Raw genomic sequence first — 7,699 nt, 5'->3', positions numbered from 1 at the left:
TCAGTAACGGCCATTTGTTTCTTGACATTACCACTGAGCTGGTTCAAAATGCGACTTAACTATGCGACTATGCGACTTAACTTCTGAGGTCATCAGTCGCCTAGAACTTAGAACCAATTAAACCTAACTAACCTAAGGGCATCACACACATCCATGCCCGAGGCAGGATTCGAACCTGCGACCGTAGCGGTCGCACGGTTCCAGACTGTAGCGCCTAAAACCGCACGGCCACTCCGGCCGGCCCACTGAGATGGAAATGTGCCTCGTCACTTCAACAAACACTCATTCGCTTTTCATAATCGGTTTCATTTAACTGTTGCATAACCTTTATCTGTACAGTTGCAATGGTAAACCATTCCGTAGAATTCTGTGAACACTACGACCCACAATTCCCACTACTGTCACAATTTTGCTCACAGAATGCTTCGGACTGTTGGATACAACATGTTGCATCTCTTCTGTTCGTTCGTGTGAGCGACAAATTCTGGGCCTTCCTGGCGACCTCACTTCCTGTTGCCTAAAGGCTTTTCACCCATAAGATGATTCCATGTGCCGATAGTACAGGATCATTCCGTTTAAAATTGAAATGACGATGAGCAGAAGCAACACATTCACTATTTTCGTAGAAGGCCTTTACAGCCACAGCACATCCCAGCGAATGGCGTACCTACCTCAAACATATTACTGACTTTCGGTGTTGCCAATAATAACACTCCACTTTTAGAGACTGATTAAAACAGCCCCTGTTTCTATCACACAGTGTTCTTATATGACTAAAATGTAAGTACCGTATCAGTGAAGAATGTCCAAATATACCACCCAGGAAAAACTGTCTGATATTTGTCTGATACTATCTGACCACCCCCCCACTGTGAGCAGCAACTGAATAAATACTGATTTCAGTTGTAAACAGGCGACTGTTACAAGTTATAAACAGAAAACTTGGTCCCAACTTTTCATACGACACCCATTGGAGGTCACGTGATCACGTGGTATTTTCGTCCAAAATAGAAGAAAGAGGAGATTAACTGAACTGAGACAGATTCCAGCATCAAGAAATAAATCAGAACCTACATCTATAGGTGCGCTCCGTGCGATGACGTATGGGATGTAGCGGAGGGTAGATATTCCACCAGTATCATGAAAGCCCCAATTTCCTACTTCATTTACGGACGTTCCGCGAAGGGAAAACCCGTCGACATCTTTGACAACACTTACGTGTCACCCACACAGTGACTAAACAACTCCGTGACATTGTGCAGCTCTTCCACTCAAGAATTGCTCGAGTGAGGGTTTTGTTTGCGACCTCTTTCCTGTCAGAATTACGCTTCCGCAGGATTCTTCCAATAAATCTACGCCTGGCATCTGCCTCCTCCGCGTCTGGTTTTATGTGGTCGTTCCGCCGTAAATCACTCCAGAAAGAACCTCCTAGCCATTTGAAAGTTCTGCCTGACTCCGCTGATATGTGGTTGACCGCGTTGTCAATCACTGTGAGAACTTTTCTTCTATTTAAGTGCTTCAGATAACATTTATGACTGTTTATTTATTTATTTATTACTTATTTTATTCATTTATTTAACCTCATCAGTTTAGGGCCATCTTTCCCCCTCTTACATCGGCCCAGGGTTCACACATACAGTACCTTTTTTACATCATAGTTTCATAAGAAATAACAATTTTAATGTGACAAATAGTATTAAAAAGACCTGAGCGTCTGAGGTGCAAAGTGAGTAAATAATACTGACTATGAAATAGTAAGGTCATTACTGGAAGTACTTGTACTACTGCAATTGCTGCCACGAATAGTGGTAATGGTATGTAATAATAATAATAATAATAATAATAATAATAATTATAATAAATGTAATAATAATAGTTATTATTATTATTATGATAATAATAACAATAGTGATGGTGTCAGACATAAGAAGAATTGGCCGGCGCGAGTGGCCGAGCGGTTCGAGGCGCTACAGTCTGGAACCGCGTGACCGCTACGGTCGCAGGTTCGAATCCTGCCTCGGGCATGGATGTGTGTGATGTCCTTAGGTTAGTTAGGTTTAAGTAGTTCTAAGTTCTAGGGGACTGATGACCACAGCAGTTAAGTCCCATAGTGCTCAGAGCCATTTGAACCATTTGAATCTAAAAATTAATTCTCAGCCATGCTGCTACGTCATCTCTCATTCGCACTCGCACTCCTATTTTATAGTTCAAATACACAGAATAAGACCATGTAACAGCTAAAATAATGTAACAAGTAACCATGCCTAGCTGGTCATTGGGAAAATAAAGATGAACCAGCCACCCTGAAATACCTTAAAAATTTTCTACTTAGGAAACTACGTAGAAGGGCAGACATCGCGCAGAATCTTAAAATACTAACTACATTCGATTCATCGTCTTCTAAAATAGACGGTAAGTGAGCTTGTAAACCTGTTGCAACTGTCATATCTTGATATAAAACGCATTCAGTTAAAATGCGGTGCACTGCCCTACACCCCAACAGCGAGGTAACAACGTGTACATGGACAACACATTCGCGAATTGCATTTTCCACTCAGGCATCCTTCACTGATCCGTCTACTGCTTCATTGCCATGAATTGCCAAGCGCTCTAGTGCCCAACAGAAAACACTTTCTTGCCCTGCTTCTGTAAGCGAAAAAAAGTGCCTTGGGTCATTTGAATGTATTTTCCTACTGGGTATATGAATGGATAGCGTGAGGAACATTTAGAGTCTGCAGATGAATTTAGTAGCAGGCTTGTACCGCGCTACTGGGGCGCTCACAAAATCGCAATAATTCAGAGTCGTACACTGTGCACTCAGTGTGTTATTATGCTATTAGGAAAGCGAATCCATTTTCTGTAAATAACACAGCGCAGCGCGTAGAATTCCACTGCTTAGCCCCATCAGAGTAAACTACAACACAGTCACAGTGTTCGAATAAGATTCTGAATGATTTAGATTTGAAAACGTAGCGTCGTTACAATTCCTTTGAACATTGATTTATAAAAAATAGTTCGGACAGGCCCAGTCTTTCATATGTCGTCAAGCATGTGTCTACATCCACACCTACATCTACATCTACATTTCTACTCAGCAAGCCACCCAACGGTGTGTGGTGGAGGGCACTTTACTGCCACTATCATTACCTCCCTTTCCTGTTCCAGTCGCGTATGGGAAGAACGACTGCCGGAAAGCCTCCGTGCACGCTCGAATCTCTATGATTTTACATTCGTGATCTTCTAGGGAGGTATAAGTAGGGGGAAGCAATATATTCGATACCTCATCCAGAAACCCACCCTCTCGAAACCTGGACAGCAGACTACACCGTGATGCAGAGCGCCGCTCTTTCAGAGTCTGCCACTTGCTAAACATCTCCGTAACGCTATCACGCTTACCAAATAACCCTGTGACGAAACGCACCGCTCTTCTTTGAATCTTCTCTATCTCCTCTGCCAACCCGACGTGGTACAGATCCCACACTGATGAGCAATACTCAAGTATAGGTCGAACGAGTGTTTTGTAAGTCACTTCCTTTGTTGATGGACTACATTTTCTAAGGACTCTCCCTATGAATCTCAACCTGGCACCCACCTTACCAACAATTATACGATCATTCCGCTTCAAATCGTTCCGTACACATACTCCCAGATGTTTTACAGAAGTAACTGCTACCAGTGTTTGTTCCGCTATCATATAATCATACAATAAAGGATCCTTCTTTCTATGTATTCGCAATACATCACATTTGTCTATGTTAAAGGTCAGTTGCCACTCCCTGCACCAAGTGCCTATACGCTGCAGATCTTCCTACATTTTCTAATGCTGCAACTTCTCTGTATACTACAGCATCATCCGCGAAAAGCCGCATGGAACTTCCGACACTATCTACTACGTCATTTATATATATTGTGAAAAGCAATGGTCCCATAACACTTCCCTGCGGCACGCCAGAGGTTACTTTAACGTCTGTAGACGTCTCTCCATTGAGAACAACATGCTGTGTTCTGTTTGCTAAAAACTCTTCAATCCAGCCACACAGCTGGTCTGATATTCCGTAGGCTCTTATTTTGTTTATCAGGCGACAGTGCGGAACTGTATCGAACGGCTTCCGGAAGCCAAGGAAAATGGCATCTACTTGGGAGCCTGTATCTAATATTTTCTGGGTCTCATGAACAAATAAAGCGAGTTGGGTCTCAGGCGATCGCTGCTTCCGGAATCCATGTTGATTCCTACAGAATAGATTCTGGGTTTCCAGAAACGACATGATACGCGAGCAAATAACATGTTCTAAAATTCTACAACAGATCGACGTCAGAGATATAGGTCTATACTTTTGTGCATCTGCTCGACGACCCTTCTTGAAGACTGGGACTACCTGTGCTCTTTTTCAATCATTTGGAACCTTCAGTTCCTCTAGAGACTTGCGGTACACGGCTGTAAGAAGGGGGGCAAGTTCTTTCGCGTACTCTGTGTAGAATCGAATCCTGTACTCGCACATCCGTTATGTATATTCTGCGCAGGAGAAACATTTTACGTTAGAGATACTTGACCTGTGACGGCGGACAAATACATTATTGCAGTACCTGTGTTATTCCGAATTACGATGCAATGTTTCTCGGACTACAGCTGTTACGAAATACATGAAATGTGTTCTCACTTGCGAATATGGGCAACAATCAGCACGACGCACTGCCAAACCCAAACATCTATATGTCGTCAACCATGTGTCTACAGCCTGTACTCATATATCCATCATGTATACTCCCGCCCAGAGGACACTTTTTACTGGACAGACGCTTGCTCGATGTCGGCCGATAGATATCATTTGGAAGTACCTGTGGTTTTCCGAATTACGATGCATGCATGTATTATTTCGCCGACATTGAGCAAGCGACTTTCAAGTAAAATGTCTTCCCTGCACAGGGAAGTGGAGGTTGGTTCAAATGGTTCAAATGGCTCTGAGCACTATGGGACTCAACTGCTGAGGTCATTAATCCCCTAGAACTTAGAACTAGTTAAACCTAACTAACCTAAGGACATCACAAACATCCATGCCCGAGGCAGGATTCGAACCTGCGACCGTAGCGGTCTTGCGGTTCCAGACTGCAGCGCCTTTAACCGCACGGCCACTGCGGCCGGCAGTGTAGGTTGTAGACACGTGGTTGAAGACATATGGAAGCTTGGTTCTGTCCATGAATCGTGCGTGCTCGGATAGCCTAATGATAAGGCGCCCGCCCACAATACGCGGGAAATCCAAGTTCAAGTCCCGCTCCGGCAGAAATATTCATTGTCGTTATTCCATTGCACAGCTAATGGTTCTCCATATTAGCAACTGCGAATGCATTTCACGTATTTTGTAACGGGTGTAGATTCCCCAGTGGAACATTGCATCGTAAATAGAGAAAACACAGCCACTGAGATATTGTCACATTTTTGAGTGGTTCATTAAGACCAACTAGATCCTACTGCACGTCAATTCCGAATGGCCCCATCATTCGCAGTCAGTTCCCGAACAGCCGCTTCATATAAAAGCGAACACCGCTATTGAATACCGGTGATTGTGTGGTCGGTGGTAGGCTGCATACGTGTGGCATGATGAAGATCTGCCACCGGATGATGAACAGTGGCCCAGCCGCTTCAACAAAGAGGCTGTTACCCTCATGGTGAACGGCGTTACTGATTTAGCTTAAGATGGGCTAGCTGAGCTGTAAACCGTGCATCCATACCCAAGACAGAGTAGCATAAACGCCGTGTAAAACTGGAGCAAACATATTTGGTCTTTTCACCATGAGCTGTGCATTTGGACGTTTGCCCTTTGTATCATTCAAATACAAGCCTCTCATAAAATGTGAAACCCAGAAACCTCGATAAACTTTTAAGAATGAGAACATGTCTCTCATTTTAAGGATGGGACGATTAAAAGTGTAATATGAGCGTTATACGAACTATTTATATAATAGGAAACACATTTCTCTGAAGAAAGTTTAAAATCTTTGGTATCTGCCCACCGCTCATCTAATTATAGTTGCAGCTATAGGGGCAGAATATGGCAAATTCATCAATGAACAATGAACATCGAACGAGAGTCTTACTGTGGGCTTAACACCGTTGGTGACAATAGCAAACAATGTCACGCTTTAAAAAGATCGTTGACCACCACTCTCTTACTCAAATCGCTCGGAAAGAATATATTTAATAAATCGTCTGGAACGAAAGGACCATTTGAATATTGATAGTTGTCCTCTGTAGCCCCATGTGTGGAGCCGTCCTATGATATGATGCTTCCATGTAATGTCGTAGACCACCTCAGAATCGAAGCAGATACCTATGAAGTGCTACCTGAAGAGGAAAGATTTTTGTACTTCCGCCATTAGCGGGGTGAGGTGTTCAGTGGTTGAACTCCACCTCCGAAAGCCACAATGGTAATGACTAAGTAGGCCCAGGACCCAAGTACGACGCCGGTTGAGCATGAGTTCTAGCGTTTTTCCTGTAAAGCCGGGAAATATGCGTTCCTTCCCTGATTTCAGAACTGGTACTAAAATCGCATCCATCCACGAGTCGGGACACATAAATGTGACAATATCGCAGTGCCTATGTTTTTTCTGTTTACTATGCAATGTTCAAAAGGCATAGGTAAAGTTCCGTTACATCCTATCGTACTCTAACAAGCTTTAATGGATCCGATCCTTATCTGGTATAGTCTCCTTCATACGAGACAACGCACACCCAAGCTGCGACAAAAAATTGGGTCAGTTGTAGTCCTCGCTGTTATTGGAATCTAAATTCCAACCACCTCTCTCCATTAATGCCAGATGGCAGCGGAAAGGCTCAAATTGCTCTAAGCACCATAGGACTCAACATCTGAGGTCATCAGTCCTCTAGACTTACAACTACTTAAACGTAACTAACCTAAGGACATCACACACATCCATGCCCGAGGCAGGATTCGCACCTGCGACCGTAGCAGCAGCGCGGTTCCGGACTGAAGTACCTAGAACCGCTCGGTCACAGCGGCCGGCGCAGCGGAAAGATGGAGACCGGTTTCCACTGACATGTCGCCCTTTAAGCCGGTCTATAACTTTAGGATAGGTGCATTAGTGGCATGGTAATGCAATCCACTCAGTTTTGTACGCTGCCTCGGTGTTCAAAAACCTGCTAGTTGGCTGAACAGCGACCGGTTTTCTCTGCTGAGCATCCACATCGCCGAAGCACCGTGTAGTGAGTCACGGCTGTTGCTGGTCTCCCGGTAGGAGCAGCGGCTGTTTCATTTAATCTGTTGCAGTGTCGGCGTGAGGACCGATGAATTCCCGCCGTGGCCTGCGAAACAATTTCTTTGCCTGGAAACTCTCCAAGTAGGCCTTCTCCAAGGGCGTGGCCTGGAAGCCAACTGGACGCTAGCCAAGAAGTTTCACTTCAGGCTAGCAGCTGCCCTCAGAGTTAGACAAATGGGCAATTGTAGTCAAGAGGTACCTAGTACACTTGGAAACCACCGCGATCAGCATCTGCTTTACTACTATTCAGATCAATACGAAACTTATGGATTGCCTTAAAATCTATTGTATACTACAGTTCATTGCTTAATTTCATATTCTTTGGATTACTTCGCACGATAAATCGAAATTATGTAGAATGAGTCATTTTACATTCACATCGCAAATTAATTTGTAAATGTGGCTACATGCTGAACTTTTATTAGTT

This window comes from Schistocerca piceifrons, chromosome 3, assembly GCF_021461385.2.
Source record: "Schistocerca piceifrons isolate TAMUIC-IGC-003096 chromosome 3, iqSchPice1.1, whole genome shotgun sequence".
In the NCBI taxonomy this organism is placed as follows: domain Eukaryota; kingdom Metazoa; phylum Arthropoda; class Insecta; order Orthoptera; family Acrididae; genus Schistocerca; species Schistocerca piceifrons.
This window is presented reverse-complemented; position numbering follows the sequence as displayed.